The sequence below is a fragment of the Arvicola amphibius genome, chromosome 8, assembly GCF_903992535.2.
Source record: "Arvicola amphibius chromosome 8, mArvAmp1.2, whole genome shotgun sequence".
Lineage (NCBI taxonomy): Eukaryota > Metazoa > Chordata > Mammalia > Rodentia > Cricetidae > Arvicola > Arvicola amphibius.
The window spans coordinates 101,117,574-101,139,928 of NC_052054.1; the positions used below are offsets into that span (position 1 = coordinate 101,117,574).

Consider the following 22,355-nt stretch of genomic DNA (forward strand, 5'->3'; position numbering starts at 1 on the left):
GGCGTCTCTGACTCCACCTACTTTCTCTCTATACCTCTGTTTGGATTTCCCGCTTGGCTTTATTCTACTAAACCATTGGCCAAAACAGCTTCTTTAATAACCAATGGTAATAAAACATATTCATAACATACAGAGGGGAATTCCACATCAAATGCATAATTTATAACCTTCCTTTTCTAAAGTGATTAGCGATTCCTTACTATATGTAAAGACCCTGTCTCTACGGACAGTCATTAGAGGAAGTCAACAGAGGTCAGCTGGAAAATACCTGGGGACAGGGAGAGAGACACTTAGAATAAGGAGGAATAATTGCCTTTGAAAGTTAGACATGATTCTTGTCTGGAGCGTCAGTCTGTAGAAAATGGTCTTTATTGGCTGTGTTCTGCAGCCTAGCCTGGATGGTGCTGCAAGCTTGGGCAGGAGGTACTCCATAGTGTGTGCTGACAGAGCCCTTTGCTTCTGTTCAACATGGAGGTTTGGAATGTGGGAAGTAGGAGGTGTATACCCTACCTATAAGGGACACCTCAGAAATTACCATACTCTAGGGGGGCTTCCAGAATCAGAGTCACATGTCACTCCTTCTGGGAAGCCATGGGCAGGAGGTCTGAAGTCTTGCTCTCCCTAGGGTGGCCAGTACCACCCAACAGTATAACAATGGGCTCAGCTACCCCGAGGGAACTTGAATGTGCAGTCATGGAGGAAAGTGGTTGTTTGTCCTGCTCCATCTTAGCTGGCAAAGATGGCATCCTGTAGGTCTTAAAGGTTGGAGGTAAGGCCATTTGGAAGATTCTAGAAGAGTCAGACTCTTTTTTGGTGAGGTCTGGTCTGATAGGTAGTCCAGAGCTGCCCATTGCTGTCTTCAGGAATGGCTGGCATCTTCTGAAACTTTTGAGGGGCCAATAACTTCACTGTCTTAATAAACTCAGCTTGTTTGCTGGATACCCTTCCAGAACAGCACAACTATCACGTTTCTGTTACAGAATACAGAAACCTGGTGGGTGGGGGAGTGGAGTACCTGTCTAGACAGCCTGTGAAGTTGGGATCTGAATCAGATCCGGCACACTTTATTTTAGGTCTGTCTGCCTGGAAACAGAGTCAGCAGTAGGCTCTCTTAAAAATGGCTGACCCAGTGGGAAACACTGGGCAGGAGGGAGGACCACAGGAGACGGTAGGGAGTGTGGAAAGGGTTTGTGTCAGGTGCAGCTCCTGGCTCTAGAGCACACGCTAAGATGCTCTGCTCTCCACCTCTACCAGCCTTGGGTGCTGGCCTCCTTTTTGGGGAGGTCGCTCCAATGCTCAAGGACCAACCTCTGAGAGAGGCCCTCACATGGACTTTGCCCAGTTGAAGCTCCTGAGAGATGGGCTTTCTTGGCTCAAAAGAAGGACATAGGCATGGTGGGAGACAGTGATGTGGCCATAATCACAGTGAAGAACTGGGACACATCCCAGCCCCAACCGCTCTAAGATTAGCCACGATAGTCCTCCTCGACTGGGACTCCTCGGGGCTACAGAACCTTGGCTGGTAGCCATGATGGGGCACGGCTACCAGGCATCTCTCTACAGGATACCTGGAGGGATTCATTTCTTGGGACAGTGAAGGTAACAAAGGGTAGAAAGAATGTCCTGAGACTCGGAAACCCGCCCCCCCGCCCCCAGTGAGAACCTGTGTGTTTCATTGTGATTTGTATCTTTCCTTCCCAACAGGGTCTAGCAGGTGGGGGCTCTTAGGGGTAGGTGGCTTGAATGAGTGCAGCAATGATACAAACAGGCTAATGGCCTGGCAGTCCCACTGGGGAAGACGCCCCTCCTTCTCTGACCCCTTTCAGTCTGTCTAGGAGACGGACTTCAATCCACCCCCCTACCTCTCCCAGTATCTCTGCTGCAGATTTGACTTGTGCCCTGGGCACCTTCTAAGGGCTAACTGGAGGTGCAAGCTGTCTAGGTGAGAAGTGACAGGGTAATTTTTGGGTGCCCAGTGACCATGCCCATGGCCAGAGAGGTGAGTTGAGGAGACTCTGAGGTGGGGAGGCTCACCCATGGTGACGGTGGCTGTTTACGGCTTCCTGGCCATCCGTGACTGCAGCCAATGGAAAAAGCCCTTCACCGGTGCTCAGACACCATGAATCAGTGGCCGCCCTCACTAACGGCTTTAGTAAGTATCTCATTTACTTTGCCTGAGGGAGGGCTGAGGTGGCAGCTGGAACAGGACACTCTTGTGCCAGTTCCTATGAATGTTTGTCGGGCATGCTCATCGACCCCCACTCGGGTTTCGGCCACTCCCTGTCTGTGGCCACACTGAGAGGGTGGGATTTGATCCTGGCTCTCCTCAGTTACTCATCGCTAGGTCATCCACCCACACAGCTGCTGATGGTCCCCTGCCGTGGGACAGCTTCTGTAGGAAGTTCTCATTCCTGCTTTCCCCTCTCTAGAACGGTTTTCATCTCTCACCATTCCCTTTTGTGGGGCCTCATCTCTATAGTCCTGTTGATTAGCTGGGGTTGACAAAGATGTGGGTATCATGTCTTGTTTGGGATAGCAAGATCTCGTCACAGCACGTAGAGTGGCTTCACCTGGGAGCCCCACGAAGACCTGACATTGCCCTGGCTAGTGGCACTTGCCTTATCCAAGGTGTCAAAGAAGCAACTGTGGAAAGTGTTTCTAGGCTAAAAACAACCTGGGTATCTGTCATTCCAAAGCTCCATGTGAGTTATGTCTACCAGAACACTCTTTGGTCTTTGAAACATTTCTACTTATTCCTATCAGTCTCCATGGTAATTCCCAGAGAGATGGGTGTTAATCCCATTTTACCATGAATGGAGCTCAGGAGTGGGTGGCCAGGTCAAAATCTCAGGATTTATCACTGAGAGACCAGTGTCACATCCGACCCCTTCCTGGGTGCTCAGGTGCCTGTCTTGCCCCTGCCCCTGCTTCTCTATTGCTTTGTTGATGCACATGACCTGTGTCCTCTCATTTCTCTTTACCTTGTCTGTGCCCATTTCATTGTATTCTCCTACGCTGCGTCCTAGCACTATGTGACCATGCACCGGTTTGTCCCTATAGATTTACCTTCTCAGGCAATGTGTACCTGAGAAGGGGGTACCATATACTTGTGATCTTTTGTGTGCCAGGTTTCTTTCACTTAGCAGAAGGTATTTTGGGGGGCATGGAAGAAAGGGTTTGTTTTTTCACCTTGGAACTGTTTTGCTGAACAACTTTGTTGAACATGAATGCAAGGGACACCTATAAACTGAGCATGAACATAAGGGTTATTTTTAGACTCTACAAGATTCTCTAAGTCTTCATCTATTACAATATAAAACCTACATTGTCTCGATGCTGTTTTCTTTGTAGCCCCCTTCAGACTCTGTTATACCTTTTCAAGATACTCGGGGTACCTCATATCCTTATGAATTTTAAGTCAACTTGCCAATTTCTACATTAAGCTTCTGATAGTTGGATCTTCTTACACCCATGAGACAAACTCAGATTGACAACAGAAGTTCAGAAATCCAGTTATTGTGGAGCAACGGAATGTGGAACAGGAGCAAAGTGGAGGGAGAGGCCCAAGGAGACAGACTCTAGGGGTGCTGTGGGGACACACCTGCTTTGGTTGGGTGTCCTCTCCTGAGACGCGGGCAGATTAAAGATACCAGTATCATCCAGTTTAACAGAGCTGTTTAGTAGCCTCTGAGAAGCATTCCCATCAAGCTGGGAACAGACTCTTTAGGGGCTAGTGAGAGAAGAAAAAATTGCTTTCAACCCTGAGCTTATTCCATCTTTAATTTTCATACAACAGCTTGGGATTCACAGTTGCTTATTGTTTTGGAGATTTCGTATTCCAAACAACTTCCTGAAAACCAAGGCAGAATCATCTTGGGGTTGTGATCTTGGTTATAAGAGCTAAGGACTGGATAAGGGGTGTGACCCAGAGTCACTTAGATGATGATGAAAGGGACCAGCAGAGGTTGATTTGCTTCACAAAAGCAAAACATCTCACTATTGTGTTCTTCTAATGAAGAGCCAAGCAGTAAAAGTTGCCATGCTTGGAGGCTGCAAAGAGTCAGAGCTCAGGAAAACTCAACATTCTTTTCAGAAAGTTTGTGCGAATTAATTTTAAATGTTTACTTGACATAACCTGCAGTTTTCCATTAAGAAAGCCTTAGTTGAGGGATTGACAAGATCAGATTGGCCTGTGGACATGTCTATGGAGGATTGTCTTTATTGTTAATTAAAATAAGAGGCCCAAGTCCCCAGGGGTGATGCGGTTCCCTAGGCAAGTGGTCCTGAACTATATCAGAAAGCGTAGACCTCCCTGCTAGCCAGTAAGTAGCATCTTCCATGGTTCCCGCTGTGTGGAATTGCAAGCAGATTTTCAAGTTCCTACCTCAATTTCTTTCAATGATGGACTACGTCCTGGAATTGTAAGCTAAATAAAACATCTCCTCCCTTAGGTTGCTTTATTTGTTGTTTTATCACAGCAGCAGAAATGAAACTAGAATAGTTAATGCTGAGATTGTGATACCCCACAAGGAAAGCCACAGACAAAGAGATCGGGAAGCCTTGGAACTTCCAGAGGATGTCTACAGTGGTCCAGCCCTCATTCTTCTTATCACATTTCCAGATGTGTGATATGAAGGCCCTATGCTCTATATTGTCTCAAGAGACTTCATGTCTTCCAATTCCATAGCTGAACTCAGATTGGTGTGGCACAAGGCTGTGGCGTTCATTAGACTAAACATCAGGCTGAGGGTCTGAACTGGCCTTCTTTGCTACTCGATAATGTCCACTGTATTGACCATGCACATCTGTTAGGTTGACCATTACCATCTGCTTGGTTGACCACACACAACTGTAGCCACTTGGTTAACCATGAATTTCCACTTGATTGACCATGCACATCTGCTTGGCTGCCCATGCACATCCTCTTGGTTGAGCATGTCCATCTACTTGGTTGAGCATATATACAACTTCTTAGTTGGGCATGCACGTCTGCTAGACCATGTACATTGGTTGACCACGTACATCCTCTCGTAGGACAATGCACAGGTAATTCTCTTGGTTGACGATGGACATCCATTTGCACATTTGTTAAATTGACAATGTACATCTGCTAGGTTGACCATATCACCTGTTAGGTTAATCATGCGCACCTGCTGGGTTGACCATGCGTATTTGCTTAGTTGACTATGCAATCTGCTAGGCTGCGCATGCACACCTGCTAGGTTGACCATTTACATCTGTTTAGCTGACCATGCATATTCACTTGGTTGACCATGCGCATCTGCCTCGTTGACCGTACACATCTGTTCCATTGATCATGTGCATCTATTGGGTACACAACTGCCTCATTGACTACTCTGCGGTGGTGGTTATTGCCCCTCGTTGGAGTGACAAGGCTCACAGAGTGCCCAGAGCTAGTCAGATCATCTTTCTGAGCACCTGCTGGAGCGCACAGCTTGCCATAGTGACTCAGAATCTGAGAACACCATGATGAGTCAAGAAGGCTCCTGGTGGCAGAAAAAGGACCTGTATTACTGGGCACTGGATGACCCTAGAAGCAAATTCCAAGCAAGGAGCATCCTGAAGTTCAGCAGGCATGGTGATATGCCATTGACGAAACAGCTGAGTGCAACAGGATGATTTATAGGACACTGCCTGCCACACGGACACCTCAGGGACTGACTGGGTGGATGAGAGAGAACCGTAGATTAGATGGATGAATAAAACCATCCTGGCCTGGCTGGGGAGGGTGACTGTTCTTGTGAGTGGCAGACCTCTCAGCATCAGGAGAGGCCTCTAGAGCAGTCAGTCTGACCGTGGAGTTGGTGGAAGGTTGGCTGACACAGCCTCACCTGTACCTGGACGCTCAGATGTGAAGACTGGAGTGCAAAGATAAACATGAGTTGGTGCTGTTCCCTTGCCAAGTCCTCATGAGTTTGAAGCTGCCATATTTCTATCTGAGAAGAGGTGGTTATAACAGAAGGATTCCTAGACCTGAGACATTCAGGACTCCTGAAGTCATCTCAGATGTCCACTGCAAAGAATTATAGCCAATGTGATGTGACCTGGACAATGAAGGGGGTTGTGGACACACACATGCACATGCAAACACACATGCACACACACATGAACACACACACACAATATAGCACTAGGGACGGAACTCATATTCTCACACACATGTTGGACAAGTGTTCCACTGCTTACCTAGATCCCCAGCCTACCCTATATACTATTTTAAATTTGACATATTAAATTTAAAAAGCACTTGAACTGTGAAGTCAGTGTCCTGTAAATCATACTGTGTGGTGTAGACTTGTTAGGAAATTATCATTTAGTAGAAAGCAGAGGTCATTTTATGTAGTAAACAGGTATTGTTGTTAGAAGTTTCAAAGTGCCCAGTTTATACTCTGGTGTGAAAAGACAAGGGTAGGGTTTAAACTGAGGAACACAGAGCTGGATACACTTTAGGACAAGACAGGGCATGGTCAGAGGAGAACTCTGCATTCTAGGGAATGATCCTCTACTCTCCAGCAACGCACAGGGGCTGCAGTCCCTTTTCTCAACCAACTTGCCCGTCAGCTCTGCCATGCATACAAGCAGTCCGAAATGCTGCAGGCTTTCCACATGGAGCATTGGCTGCTTCCTTGTGTCATAGGAAAGCACTTGTGGGTTGCTCTCATCAGCTTGAGTCTCTGCATTGCTGAGCAGGAGAAGCAGCTGTTGTGTGTCACTTTCGTGCAGAAGAAGAGAGACCTGGAGAGTGGTGACATCTGCTATGCAATCTTAAGACCACTCTGTATCTGGCTGAACTAGTCATGGACTCCAACACATCAAAGGTGAGTTTGGGCCATTAAGTGATGACTAGGGCTTGGTCTTCTCCTGGGGAGAGAGAAGAGTGGGACTGGCAATGAACTCTCCTACCCCTAGGGCTTCCCTCCCTTCCCTATTGGTTGGAGAGCAGGGACCACGGGGTGGGGGGGGAGGGGAATTTCAAATGGACTTTGTGCTGGAGCTGTGAGCCCTGGGTGAGCCAGTGGTTTTGGAAAGAGTCAAGGATGAGAAACACACGTTACTGGTTCCGTCACGCACGTCATGACGGAACGTCAGGCTGTTCCGGTCTACTGATGGCTGTCCTACATTTTTAAACAAAATCCACGAATTTTAATGATGGGATATGGCATTTTGGAGGAGTAGTTCTCAGCATTAGCTTTTAGATAATCAAGGCAGAAAACCTTATTTGGAATACGATGTGATGGTTTGTTTAGAATGAACAAAGAGCAAATGTTTATAGCAATGTGGGCATTTGTGAAAACTTGTTTCTGGTGGTTTTGTTATTTCAGATTTGCATGTTGTCTTGGAAATAGAGTTCAACAGCCTTTTCAGACACAGGAATTGATATGATGAAGTAGGTTCTCAGCCCAATACTGGTCTGATATATCTGGAGTTGGCCATATGCTCTGGCTGATCCTCCCGCCCCATGTCCCCGCATGTTGTCTACAGCCCAGACAATCTCCTGCCACTCCTGACTTAGAAACATGTTTTGGCCCCTAGTGATAAGGAAATCTAATAAGCTCTGGAGAGCATGAACAGTGTAACCTCAAAGTTCAACTTGTCCCACAACATCAAATTCACCATCCCTGACTTCAAGGTGGGGACCTTGGATTCCCTTGTTGGTCTCTCTGATGAGTTGGGGAAACTCGATACCTTTGCTGAAAGCCTCATAAAGAGAATGGTACAAAGCATGGGGAAGGTCATGGAAGACTCCAAGAGCAAGGTCCACAAGAACTTCCTGTCTAATGGAGTTGACTTGACATCCTTTGTGACGCACTTCAAGTGGGATATGACCAAATATCCTGCTAAGCAGCCAGTTACTGGTGAGCATGGTGTGCACACTGGCCAAGCAACTGGTATAAATTGAGATGGACCTGAAGTCCTGCACAGCCACATACAGTGTTCTGAAGGCCAACCTGGAGAACTTGGAGAAAAAAATCCATGGGGAACCCCTTCACTTGGACACCGAGAGATTCCCCATAATCTCATAATCTTGCTGGTTATCGTTCCCAAGTCAAGCTATGCACAGTGGCAGAAGACATATGAGTCTCTGTCAGACATGGTGGTCCCTTGGTCAACCAAACTGATTGCTGAAGACAATGAGGCTGGCCTCTTCACAGCGACTCTCTTCCACAAAGTGACTGAAGACTTCAAAGTTAAAGCCAAAGTAAACAAGTTCACAATTTATCTTTTAAGAATAGTAGATGCAGAATAAGAATTGATTAGGAATATGCAGAGGCCTTCATTTCTTTGGCATCTGAGAGGGTGACTCCTGGGGAACAAAGGCTTAGATCAACAGTAAAGCATACCATGACCATGACCCACAGTCACCCCCTGAGGCTGCTCTGAAGGGGACTGTGGGTTTTGAGAATGTGCCGGGCTCTCTCTCTTCCTTCCGCTTGCCTTTGTAAAGGATAATGAAAAGGGAAAAGCCTGAAAGTTTTAAACTTTAAGCCGAAAGTCTATTTCTTCAAATTGAAAGTGATACTTTGGGACTAACACACTCAATGCTGTTGCTAGGAAACCCAGTCCCAATTTTCTACCCTCTAATCATCTTGGTGAACTTAAAAACAGTATCAAAGGGGAGGTAAGATATTGGGTTTTCATCGTGGCTTTGTTTTTCCCCCTTTAAAAAAGGATATGGCTTTTCCCCTCTTTCTTTCTAACAAACCCAAATCCGCCAATCCTCTATCCCATCCTTTTTCAAATCCTGCCGTCTGTCCTGGCAAATGCTTTGGTTTTGGTCCCCATCTGTCTGTTTCTCCAGGCCTTCAGATGTCCTTCTCTGGATGCCAGATCATCTCTGTCTCATGTTACCATCTTCCCCTCCCTCACAAGTGTGTCATGAGTTTTGGTCAGGTAACTCTTCAGCTGGTGTGCCTCTGAGAGCTAACTATGACCCCACTATGGGTTTTGATGCCTATATATGAACCCATGTTGATTCCCCAAACCCTTTCTCTTATTTCCCCAGCTCCTGTGCCTCCTTTAGAGTCCCACCCTACTTTTTTGATCCTCGTGCAATGACCTGGTCTTGTGCTTCTTATGGAGCTATTCTTGAGTCTGCCTGGATGCACCATGTTTCTGCAGCTCTCCCAGCTTGGATGCGTTGTTTCCTGCAGGTCTCCCTCCTTCCCTCTTCCCTGGTTTCTATCCCTGTGCACTGGAGCATGTTCTTCAGTAGAATTCTGGTAAAAGTAATGGACAATAATTTCTTGAGGACTTCTCTAACAGCGTCTTTCTTCCAACTTTACTTTTGATTAATAGTTTTTTGGAACACAGGATTCAAATACTTCCCAGGCATTTGGAAGCACTGCTCCCTTGTTTGCTTGCTTCCAGAGTTATTGGGCGGGGGCGGGGGGGGAGGATCAGGTATATATTCTGATCCATGACCTTTGGTACAAATCCTACAGAACCATCTCTTGCTGTGACAAGATACTTGAGAAGATAAACTTTAAAATAGGAAGTGAAAGGTCTCAGATGTATGGGCAAGGGACACTGAGATGGACCATTGTGGGGTAAGATGTTTATTAGGAGAGTTATTAATTCCATGGGTAGACAGACAGACAGACAGACAGAAAGGCAGACAACAACATGGCAGGACTTCTGGGGAGAGTTTTCCAGAGTCAGACAGTATGGGCTGGGGGGAGCCTAAGAAGCATGGGTGGGGGCCTATGAAACAGACTCAGGCCCATGGAGCTGAGTCAGGATCCCTTCTGAGAGGAAGCAGGAAAGATTCTCAGTTGGAGTCAGCTTTCAGGTTTCCTGAATTCCCAACAGAAGGCAGGGAACGGGGTTTGGAGCAGGGTGTGTGGTCACTAGCATCCCTTTGATATAATCCCAATTCCTAGTCAAGCAGTCTGGGGCACCCAGAAGCCTGTTAGCTGGAGGTTCACACAGTGCCCTTGCCCTTTAGGACTTGTAGGAGGGCAGGGGCTGCTGCAGGTGGTACAGCCTCAGCAGAAGTCCAGCCTGCTTCCTAACAGCAAGGAAAGGTTTATTTTAGCTTATGCGTCTGAGGTTTCCGTGCACGCTCCCAGGGCTCTGTTATTTTGGGGGCAGCTGTGCACAGAGCCCTATGGCATGGAGCGAATCTCACCTATGGTAGCAGCTGGGAGCAGGGTGCTGTGGATGGGTGTGAGCAAATGCCTTCAGGGCCTAGAAGCTCTGGATCCCCAGGAACTTGATTAGGCAGTTGTGAGATGCCTGCCATAGATGCTGGGAACTGAACTCCGTGTCTCTGAGAGAGCAGTCTGTACTCTTAACTGCTGAACCATCTCTCCGGACCAATATCTTTTCTTTAATCCCTGTGAATATTCACTATTACACAATAGATATATGAATGACGTTATATATTACAATTATATCACTATCAATATAAACATTAGTGTTATAATAATTATTATATTATCATATTAATGTTAACTCCCCCATATTAATTTATTTATTTTTGAGTAAATCACTATTTAGTGATACGCTATGTAGGGTATTACTTTGTAGTACTGACTGGCTTCATTATGTAGATCAGGCTGGCCTTGAACTTGCAGAAACCCTCCTGTTTCTAGAGTGCTGGGATTCCAGGTGTGTACTGCTAGACCCGATTCCCTTAAATCTCATCTCTTTCCCTTGCCCTTTTCTTTCCCCTCTCTCCTTCTTTCCCCTTCTTTCTGTTCTTCCTCCTTTCTTTTTCTTTCTTCTTTCTCATTGTCTTAGTTAAGGTCTTATTGCTGTGAATAGACACCATGATCATGGCAATTCATATATAGAAAAACATTTAACTTGGACTGGCTGACAGGTTAAGAGGTTTAGCCCACTATTGTCATGAAGGGGAGCATGACGGCATGCAGTCAGACATGGTGCTGGAGAGGTAGCTGAGAGTTCTACATCTAGACCAGTAGGCAGCAGGAAGAGAGAGTGATGCTGGACCTGGCTTGAGCATCTGAGTCCTCAAAGCCTGCCCTCTAGTGACACACTTCCTCCAACAAGGCCACACCTCCTAATAGTGCCACTTCCTATGGGCCTATGGGGGCCATTTTCATCCAAACAGTCACATTCATGCTTCCCTTTTCTCTTTCTTTCTCCTTTTTTTGTTCTTATTTTTCTTTGTTTTTCCTTCTTTCTTCTTTCCCTTTCTTTCTCTGTTTTTTTTTTCTTCTTTATGTCTGCTGCTTACATCTCTGTTATTTCCTTAGAGGGCATGGCTGGTTGTTCATATTAGGAAGGAAGCAGTAGAAAGCTAGTTGGAGTCTATGCATTTACGGAATAATTTGTGGAACAATGAAGTTCCAAGTTGGGTAGGAAAAGGACATCACCGATTTTTCCAACCTATATATCAGCACGGTATATCTTTCTTGAGATCCAGTCCTCTATAGGGAAGCCTGTGTTTATGCCACCAGGACATTATAGTTTGAATTGTCTTCTTCTGAATAGGTGTGTTAAAGTCTACCTGCCAATACTCACAGTGTGTCTGTCCTTGCTCAGAAGCCGAGTCACTGTGTGTGCAACTAAATAATGACACAGCTACCGGGGAGGGGGCTGGGTCTAGCCAAGCATGGCCACCGTGGGAATGAGAAGAGAAAGAAGGACCCCAGGGAGCTTCACCATGAGAGGCTGTCATGGGTGAGAAGCACCTGGAGCCCCGAGCCATGAGCAGCTGGAGGCAGCAGGTAGAGTGCTCCCGGGATGCTCTGGAAACCATGTGACTCTGCCACCCCCTCCCCCTGACTTCCAGCCTCTGGAACAATGGGAAGACAAGTTTCTGTTGCTTCAGGTGCTTCATCCCGGTGCCCTGGCGAATGAACACAGAAGGTGTACGTGCCTATTGATCTTGAGTGATTTCCATCGGGAGAGGTCCAAGGGGTGAGCCAGCTCCCACAACAATTTGACTTCCTTCCTCCTTCCTCTTCCCTTGGTGGCATAGAATCCACCTTTGTTCATCTGCACTTGCTGTTCCTGAGTCTGGCTCTCTGGGGTGTCTCTGGCCTAACTGCTCTCGACTTTATTGGTTTGCAGACCTAGGGTCTTGCATCTTTCCTGCATAGACCTCCAACAAATCCGTGTCCATTCAGCCACAGCTCAGTTTTGGAAAATAAAAAACAACCCAGACTTCTTATTCCTGAGAATCTGCACTTTGTCTCCTCAAATACAATTTCTAGTTCTCAAGTCTCTCTACGGTCACAGCAACCACAACCCTTATTTCTCCAAGATGTAACTGCAGATGCCCACTTCGAGCATTTCCAAGCAGGGGTGCTGGCCTTTCTGGGGTTCCCATCAAGTAACATCAAGATAGGTCCTGGATGGGAATCTCCATGGAGATTTGTCTGGGAGCTGCCTCCTGGTCCTCAGACTCACAGAGCCCCTCAGGACACGTTTGTTCACTGGAAGCAGGAGCTGAGATGACCACGAATCTACAGAAAGGAGAAGTCTGACTCTAAGCACAAAGAACAAAACCTCCGCCCAACCTCTGGCTGTTTGTGTCAACCTGACACAAGCCAGAGTCATCAGAGAGGAAGGAGCCTCAGTTGAGGAAATGCCTTCATGAGATCCAACTGTAAGGCATTTTCTCAGTTAGTGATCAAAGGGAAAGGGCCCAGAAAGCAGGCTGAGCAAACCATGGGGAGCAAGCCAGTAAGCAGTACCCATCTATGACCTCTGCATCAACTCCTGCCTTCAAGCTGCAACCCTACTTGAGTTCCTAGCCTGACTTCCTCCAAATAAGCCAAATAAACCCTTTCCTCCCAACTTGCTTTTTGGTCATGGTGTTTTGCCACAGCAATAGAAACCCTAACTAAGACAGATTACTAAAGAGAGACTGGATCCACCTACTTTTTACAAATGGCAGTTTACATTTCAAACTGGAAAAAAGCAAAGAGTCAAATCGGAATTTTCATGTAGTCCTATAATTATAAAACCAAACACATCTTCTCTAAAGTCTTTGAATTCCAATCAACTGCAGAAGGCTTCTTGGCTCCTCTCACATCCAGGCTTGTGACAGCCTTAAAATTAATCAGCTAGACCTGGTTTATGGCTTCCCAGACTTCTAGGAAGACTGTTATATTTTTAACTGGGTGATCTTGCAAAATTTTCCTAGAGCCGGCTCAGGGCTGATGTGGCACTTTCTGGTTCACAGGCTTCCTATCTCCCCAGAGGCAGAGTTAAAGTTTCCCCTCCCCAAGTTACCCATTTGAGAAAAACGTAGAAGTCCTCGGGAATTTCTTTCTTTGAAAAAAATAAAAAGGGTTTTGTCAGAGAGGTTTTACTGCAATCTTCAGGTCAAAGGTCGATTATAACGCCATATTATGAGCGTGATGCACCATGTTCTCCAATGGATCCGTGTATGGAAGGCTTTGTCCCAGTGAGGGAGGTTTGGGATGTGCTCTGAAAGTGATTGGATCATGAGGGCACTCTTACCTTCACCCTTGGATTAACTCATTGATAGGTTTATAATTTATAGACTACCAGAGATGACAGGAAGAGGTGAGTCCCTGGGGCATGCTGCACAAGCATGTGCCCCCTCCATGTGCTTTTCTGTCACTTGTCCCCTGCTCTCTGGCCATCATGAGCTCATCAAGGTGGGCAACTTCACCCCACAGTGCCCTTCAGCCTGAGTAGAGCCACAAAGCAGACAGTTGGCCATGGGCTGTCACTTCCGGAACGGATACCAAGTACTTCATCCTTGAAGTTGCTTTTCTGAGGTACTTTGTCACAGAAATGAAAGTCCGACGTACATACTAACATGGGCTCCAGGTCTTATGTGTCTTGGGTTGATGTTGTGGGGGGGGGACATCTGGCATTCGGTTTACCTTTGGGGTCTTCATGTCTGTGGCGTGTCTATTTCTCTTAGAAGAATGTTTTATGGAACACCGGTAGAAGGCGTTATGGAACTATAGAGAGAATATTGTACTGGCCTCAATGGCCTGCTGGCCCGGGACACGTTTGTAGTTTGTCATCTTTGACATAGTTTTATGATTGCATCATGCAGGACGTATTTGGCTGTGTCAGGAACCTAACTTGAATTGTTGTAGAAAATGAACACCCTCCTCCCCTTGTTTTGACTGATATATAAGGCAGGCTTGAGATGAAAGTAAGACCAAACTCTGGGGCAGGCCTGTCAACTGATGTCTGGACTCAGGATAGCTGATCATTCTGTCCCCTACCTGCTCTTTGCTCTCTACTTGGTTTCCTCCAGAGGGCAGCAGACAGACAGCTCCAGGAATCACATCACCGAGGGCTGGAGAGGAGCTGTGTGCCAGGTGGAACTCTGGGGCTCTGATTGGTCACATCCATCCTGAACCTCCTGGTGGTAGCTCTGGGAGGCTCTGCAGGAAGAGGACAGAGTTCTTCTGATAAAAGGAGATGGCGGGAAGGAGCTGGCCGAGGCACAGAGCCAGCAGAGACTGTTGACGGCTGCCAGCATGGCTCCCCTTACACCTTCTGTGTTTCAGCGGGTTAAAGGGAGAGGCCAACTGATTGCCATATTCAACGCTGCTAGAACAGCATCGCGTGTGTAATAGAGCAGAGTCCTGGCCAATCTCTAATTGGATAACTCCTCCTGCAAGCATGCCTTGAAACAGGAGTGTACAAAGAGGGGCAGCAGAGACTGAAAGAGCCAGAAGAGCCTTGGGAGTGGCTGCCACTCACCTGCCTCTGTCAGGTTCCTGGCAGGAAGTAAACTGAACTGGATATGGTGAGCATCACTTGGTTCATGCATGGAGTGGACTGGGAAGCTCAGGGGAGAGGCCTTGAGCCAGCCCTCCAGTGGCACTTTCCAGGAACCCCAGCACTAGCCTCTGCTACACTTTGGAAAATCGGAAACAAGATTGAGGTTTAGGAACATACAGCACAGTTGCCAACCAGGTCTGAGGGGGTGGAGGGTAGCACCCTCCAGCGGCTGCTGGGTGCTGGAATATGGATTTGGGATGTTCACTCAGTCATTACAGCTTCTGCCATCTCCCAGAAGCCAGAGGAGGGCCTGGGGTGCTAAATCCGACTCCCACAGCCTGAGATTGTCTCTTAACACCCAGAGGGTGGCATTTTTGCTTCTCCAAGATGGTGTATCTATGTTCAAATGCCCTTGAAGCAGGGTGCCCTGAGCAAGTGATTGCTGAGGGTGAGTGCCCACCTCATGAGGGTGGGTGAAGAAGACCAAGGGAAGGACAAGAAGCCAGGGTATAGCCGGGCGGTGGTGGCGCACACCTTTAATCCCAGCACTCGGGAGGCAGAGGCAGGCGGATCTCTGAGTTCGAGGCCAGCCTGGTCTACAAGAGCTAGTTCCAGGACAGGCTCTAGAAACCACAAGGAAACCCTGTCTCGAAAAACCAAAAAAAAAAAAAAAAAAAAAAAAAAAAGAAGCCAGGGTATGACTGAGGAGGTCCATGGGGGTGCATTCTTGAGTGAATTTTGTGTGGAGACAGAGAGGGGTGGGTGGCCACTGTGTGGGCTGAGGAGGGATCATAACAGGCCTGAGGAGATCCCATGGGAGTTCAGAATGTGGACTGAGGAGAGCCTCGGGAGTCAGGCTTGTTCTTGAGGGTAACCCATGGGAGTTTAGTATGTGGGCTGGGTGGGTCCCATGGGGATGCAGGCTGTGGGGAATGGGGTATGGGATCCTATGGGAGTTTGGAGTGTGAGTCATGATTAGAGGTTGTCTGGTCCAGGGTAATGGTCTAGAGGGTTGTGCCCACATAAGCTTGTCCTGGATGTGGGCCATCCCAAGAGAGCCAAGGTCAACCCTGCATTAGTCATTTATGGCTGTGGAACACGTTGTCACGTAGTACTTGCATTGGTATCCTGGTCAGGAGTTTGGGTGTGGCTTGGCTGGGTCTGCTACTTGGGTTCAGTAGGTTGGCATCTAGATGCTGGCTGAGGTTCACATCTTTCTGAGCTTCGGGTCTTCTCACGGCTCCTGTGGTGGGTTTCAGGAGTTGGTTACTGTGGCTGTAGGGTTCATGTCTGGCTCCCTTGAAGATTATTGGTCTGAGTTGTTGGGTGCTCCTGGAGACTCCTATGTTAGCTTGCTGTGTGACCTTGCCAATGGGCAGCAGCTGACTTTGTCAAGGCTAATCATTGTCATTGGGGATGGGCTCAACTCACAGTGGCAGAAGTCTCCACCTCCACAGTTCTGGGGACAGATGCTCAAGAGCAAAGCACCAACAGCCTCCATGTTTGGCAAGGTCTGCTTCCGGCCCTAGGACAGTGCTTTCAATGAGGGCTCCACTCTCATGGTCTAAACCTCTCAAAGGTCTTTACTATGGGTGGTTATAATGTCACCTTGCCACAAACTAGAGTCACTTGACTAGGGAGTCTCACATGAAGAAGTGTCTTGATTTTGTTTTGAATGCAGGGAGGCTCACCCTGATTGTCAGGGGCACCTTCTAGAATCAGTTCAGATCACTGCTTCCCCTGCATCTGCTGCAGTGTTAATTCACCCTGTTGTTGCTGCCACCAAGTCCTTTGCTGATAGCAGAACCAACTTTTAAGGTTTCCTTGTGACTTAGGGACCTGTGGCTTTCTGGGAAACTTCCTGGCTTCTGATACCAGATTGGGACTCAGCTGCGTGGACTGAGTAAAAACTAGTTGTCAGGCACAACCAATGAGAGACAGGCATTGAGGGGTAGCCCTGACTGCGGAGGAGGCACCCAGACTCAAGCACTGAGTAGCTACCAGGTTCTCAGCATCTCAAGGGCAGTTCTGCCATTGGTACTGTTTTAAGGCTGACTTGATAAGCCCATGATATACACAACATAGCCTGGAGAGTGGTGAGTTCACCACATGGATGCAGACGGACATTCAGACCAGAGAAGCCAAGGAGAGACAGAGCCCTATGAAATGGGAAGTGATGGCAGAAATGACTCGGCCACCACCTCTACTGTGTATGGTAGCTTCAGTGAGGGAGCCATGACCCTTGTCAAACTGCAGATGACACTGATCAGGAGCATTTAGTCTGGAGGTCTTTCTAGCACTCTGACTACAAGGCCCACTGTATTCATAATGTGCAGCTCCCAGAATCCACAGGCACTGGCCGCTAAAAGCATGGGAATGAACCAGTAGCCACTGTCTTTCTTATGGAGGACTTCTGTTGGTGGAGACCACTTGTTTGTTTCCCGGCCTCCCAGACTCCCAAAATAATCACACAGAAATCTGTATTAATTGCAATACTGTTTGGCCAATAGCTTAAGTGTATTTCTGGCTAACTCTTATATCTTAAATTAACCCATTTCTTTTGATCTGTGTATCGTCTCATGGCTGTGGCTTACCGGCAAGGTTCTGGCATATCTTTCTCTGGAGGCTGCTACATGGCTTCCCCTGACTCTGCCTACTCTCTCTCTCTATATCTTTTCCAGCCTGGCTATATTCTGTTAAGCCATTGGCCGAAAGCAGCTTCTTTATTTATTAATCAATAAAAGCAACACATATACAGAAGGACTTCCCACACCAGACTCTAGGAGGAGCACCCACAGCATCTTCTAAATGAGGCTGGCCTATGGAAAGGTCAGGCAGAATAAAGCCACTGGTGCCCCCTGTCTGCCTTCTGTACAGTACTCCAAGGTGGACCTAACCCCCATCCTGCTCCAGAGCACAAGGGAGCCCGGGAGATGGACCTGCTAACTTTTTGTCTTATCCGGCTCAGTAAAAGCAACAAGGGTTCCCTTCTGGGACCAAGTAGCAAAGTAGAATCCCCATTATAGATGGTTGAGTGAGAAAGACATAGGACTGGAATCTCCTAGCCAGTACAAGGAAAATTTGCCATGGGCTGTCACCAGGTTCCAGAAACTTCTGTAGTTACAGGAGGTATGGAAAAGGGTCTAGATCATGGCAACCATTACAGGATAAAGAGCTTAACCCTTTGCTGATCAGAGGCACTTGCTTCTTTAACTCTGGTTATACCTAGTTCAGCACCCACTCTTGCCATTTCAATGAGACTAAGTGAGTAGCTGTTTTGAAAAAACATGGTTGCATTTGGCCTTGACAGAGAGAACCCTGTGTGTGATCTTGTGCAAAGTCCTGGCTCAGTTAACCTCGGTGGAATGAGCTGCTTGGGACATATGTTGTTGTTAAAAGTTGTCTTTTGCATCAGCCTTGGGCAGATAGTTCTTCCTAGTGCAGACCTTGCATCCCAACCAAAGCAGCAAGCACCTTGGTGTTTAGGGGTGCCAGGATATATGCCTGCAGGGTGAAGAAAGGATTAGGGTATGAGCAGGGAACGCTGTCTCCCCATGCCATGTGGGTATTGTGACTTTAGAACCTCTGCTTCCGTTTCACTTAAGGGAGGTGCTTGAAGAAACCCCCAGTTCAAGTCTTCATCCCCATTACCCACCCACGCCACACCCAGCGAGTGAGTTCCCAGGAGGTCCTAGTAGCATAACGGCCCTCTTTTCAGAGCATCAGGAGTCTGTGGAGCTGCAGGCTGAACTTCCTTTCTGGGGTGCTGCCTCCTTTTCTCCTCTATACTTGTAGGCGGCAACATATGGATAGAGTTAATGATTTCACTTTTCTATACACGGCATTGATGGGATCGCCTAGTAAAATGCACTCTTCAGATATCTCCCGGTGTTTTGTGATTTCTAACTTTTCACATGGACCACCCGATGGCCGAGTGGTGAGAAGCGTAGGGCTATGCAAAGTTGGACCTCTGACCTGGGCTCTGCGACTAACTCAGTGGGGATCCTAACAATGTCACCTGTCCTCTTGGAATATGCCTTTACTCACCAGTGAAACAGGAGCATAATTTCACCTAGCCCAAACTATCATGGGGTCTAGAGAGACAGTGGAGTGGCTGAGAGCACTTTCTAAGCAAGCAAACATGAGGACCTGAGTTCAAATACCCAGGACCCACTTAAGAAGCTCTGGGTGGCCAAGGGTGCCCCTGTAACCTCATCCGGGTACAGTGCGGGAGAGGCAGGATTGCTGGGGCTTGGTGACTGACAGCGAGTTTCAGGTTCAGTGAGAGACCTTTCTCCAGGGAGTAAGGTGGAGAGCAAGCATCAAACGCTGGAACCCGTGTTCTTCTCTGCCATCTAAGTGCGCATGCACACTCCTCCTCTTCGTGCACACTATTTGAAAGGGCTTTGGGTGGGGGAAGTCCTCGAGATCAGCAAGAGAGAGATTGAGTCGAGATGTACTTTTAAGTGCTTCGAAGGCACAGAGTTCTGTAGACACCCATGTTCTGACTGGAGAGCTTTCCGAAGAGTCCCGGCCAGAGAACCACCCCCATCCCACTACCCCCATCCCAGTGTGCCTCTGAGGAGGAGGCCAAGCCTCACAATCAGAATCATTATGTATAGAGCTCTCTCTCCCTCTCTTGCCTCTTGCCCTGGCATCAGAGCTCTGGTTAGCGGCAAGCCAAGGAGACGACGCTAATTGCTGGGTTTGATATTTGAAAAGAGAGATTATTAACAGAGGTCTCAGTTTAGAAACTTCAAGAAGAAATGGGAGGGTGTGGTGAGGGTGGAGGGGGGAGATTGCATTTCCTGTTTTCCTTTCAGATGGTGGTGGGAAACCATGGATACCCACGGAGAAATTCCAAAACTCATTCCTTTTCCTGCCAGAGGCCAGGCCCAAAAGGTGATGGGCAGAAGTGGTCAATTTATCATTACTTTTAAAAGCTATTGAGGTGGGTTTAAGTTGACTGTATCTTTATTTTATAAGTGTTTTGCCTGCATTTCTATCTGTGTATCGCATGTGTGCCTGGTGCCCAAGGAGTCACAATGGGGTGCCGGATCCCCTGAAACTGCATGGTTGTGAGCTGCCATGGGGGTCTGGGAACTGAACCTGCATTTTCTGCAAGAGCAGTTAGTGCTCTTGGTCACTGACTCATCTCCCCAGCCCTCCTCCTCCTCCTTCTCCTCCTTCCTCTCCCTATCATCATCATCATCATCATCATCATCATCATCATCATTATATTACTACTACTACTACTATTACTATTACAGACAGGGTCTCTCTGACTTGGAACTTGTTGATCTGACCAAATCTACTGGTCAGTGAGACCCAGGGACCTGCCTGTCTCTGCCTCCCCAGTGATGGGATGACAAGCATGTGCTACCACTGGCTTTTTTTTCCTCCTTAATTTGTGTTTTGGGGTCAGAATCCAAGTCCTCATACTCAGGCATCAAACAGTTTACCAGCTCCCGTGGTTCTCAACCTGTGGGTTGCATATCAGATATCCTGCATATCAGATATTTACATTAAAATTCGTAACAATAGCAAAATGCAAAATGCAGATATGAAGTATCAACGGAAATAATTGTTTGTTTGGGGGTCACCACAGCACGAGGAACTGTATTAAAGGTCGCAGCATGAGAAAACTTGAGGACTAAGCTGTGTCTCCAGCCCTTTAGGTTCCCATCTTTACCACACTATTTTTGCATCAGCAACATTTATTTGACTGAAAATTGTAATTCCTTCTAGCTCATGGTCCCTTCCTTCCTTCCTTCCTTCCTTCCTTCCTTCCTTCCTTCCTTCCTTCCTTCCTTCCTTCCTTCCTTCCTTTCTGAGTTGGAGTTTTCAGGAGTCCAGCTAAAGGCTTGCAGGGCAAAGACGGCCCTCAGAGGTGACATCAACTTCCAGAGCAAGCCAGAAGCAACAGAGCCCAGGGTCTGGTTTTCATTTACAGTTTGGGTCCGTCCTACAGCAGGGAGGGGAGAAGAGGGGGTCTGGAGGAAGGAAGGAGAAAGAGGAGGAGGAGAAGAAGGCAGGGGAGGAGGGAGAGGGAGGTGGGAGGGAGAGGAGGAGCAGGAGGAAGCCCTGACTGTACCCCTGGACCCTGTCCAGTTTGGAATTCAGTCTTTCACCAAAGGCTGCTCAGTTCTCCAGGCTCCAGCCTCCAGCAAGGATTGCAAGAAGAGACCGCGTCCTCCGATCCTGGAGCCCCCTTCTCTTGGTGGGAAGGGTTGCGGGAAGAAAAGGAGATTTCAGTGAGAGGGAAATATGTGTCCTGGTGAAGTGTGACTGAGTCTAGAAGTCCAGGGACACGCGTCTTCAGGTTTGCTCAGGGTGAGTGTGATTTTGTTTTTTTCCCCCATGGCATGAAAGAAACACTTCAACCAGACACGAAAGTTAATAACTCCTATGGCACTCTGTCAGTCAGGTTTTTTTTTGTCCAGATTTTAGGTTTCTAGAAGAGACTGCCTCTGTTTCTTTCCGTTGTGGTCACTAGGCTTCTTTAACCTGCTGGAGGTCTCGGGTTGCCCAGATGTGTCTAGGTTTGCTGCTGCTGGGAGTGTTCTGTGTGTTCCTGCTTGCACCCTGTGCACCCCCGACTGGGCTGCTGTCTGCCTGCTGGTTTGTGGAAAATCATCCCTCCTTCCCCAGGCCAGCTGGAATCTGCTTTGTTTGCAGAAGCATCCGATGGGAGCATGGGAGCAACCTGTGGACCCCTAGGATCTCCCTGGGATCCCTCTGGGTTCTCCAAGGGTTAAGGGTAGGAGTTTACTCCTAAGTGGTTCTGCTGTGGGGTGGGGGGCTGGTCAGGCAAACTGATGTCTTCTGAGTTTGGAGAGATACTTGTGTCCAGGCTCAGGGCTGGGCCAGAGTTACTCAGCCGTGACCATCAGGGCTTCATCTTTTCAGGAACTTGAAGTCACTGTTGCAGGAGCTGTCCTTTGGGGGTGCGTAAGGTAACTTCAGGCCTAAAGGAGGAGGAATGTGCTGCTAGGGGCACCTTTCCCAGTGGATAAGGCAAGGCTCAGGGCTGCTTTGGCCTGGGTTCTCCAGAAGGGAGGCCTGTGCCAAGTTGGGAGGCCCAAGGGCTATTCCCTGGCCATGAGGATACTGGGTGGGGTTCTGGTCCTCTGTCACTGAGGATAGAAAGTGTTCATGGACAGTTGCCAGCCTGTTTGGGGACCTATTTCAAGCTACTATAGGATCAATGCAAGGGTGGGGCCATGGGGAAGGGTTCATTAGAGTATTGGGCAGGGGCTAAAGAAAAAGGAATTTCATAAAAGTCAGGCAAACGTAGTGACTGGTCTGAACCCCGAGAAAAAGCTGTTATGAGCACAAGGGGGTACCGTATACCCTACAGGGGGCCATTTGTCTTCCTTCCCATAGCTGATCCCAGACGAAAGCCCCAGGATCTGAGCGTGTCAAGGGTGCTCATGGCACCTGAAGATAGTTCCCAACTTTTCAGGAGGACACATTTCTGAATCCATCAAGAAGCTGAACTTTGGAAAAGCCTTTAAAATATTGCTCTTAACTAAGCAGTGTAGAGCCAGCTGGTTGCTGTAGCTGCCAGCACTGAGATTTTTGACTTCTTTCCTGGGTGATTTCGGGCTGGAAGCTTCCAGTGCAGGAAGGAGGGAGAGGCT

General features: G+C 47.9%; 1 protein-coding gene and 1 pseudogene across 1 annotated transcript in view; both read left to right on the forward strand.

Annotated features, from left to right (window-relative positions):
- Nucleotides 1-6,818: 6,818 nt before the first annotated feature.
- Nucleotides 6,819-8,269, forward strand: LOC119821935 (annotated as a pseudogene).
- A 12,569-nt stretch (nt 8,270-20,838) lies between these two features.
- Col6a3 (collagen type VI alpha 3 chain) overlaps nt 20,839-22,355 on the forward strand; it is an 80,755-nt gene continuing 79,238 nt past the window's right edge. The window contains exon 1 of the mRNA XM_038338382.1: nt 20,839-21,045. The gene's annotated coding sequence lies outside the window, so the exon portion shown is untranslated. The remainder of the gene's footprint in view (nt 21,046-22,355) is intronic.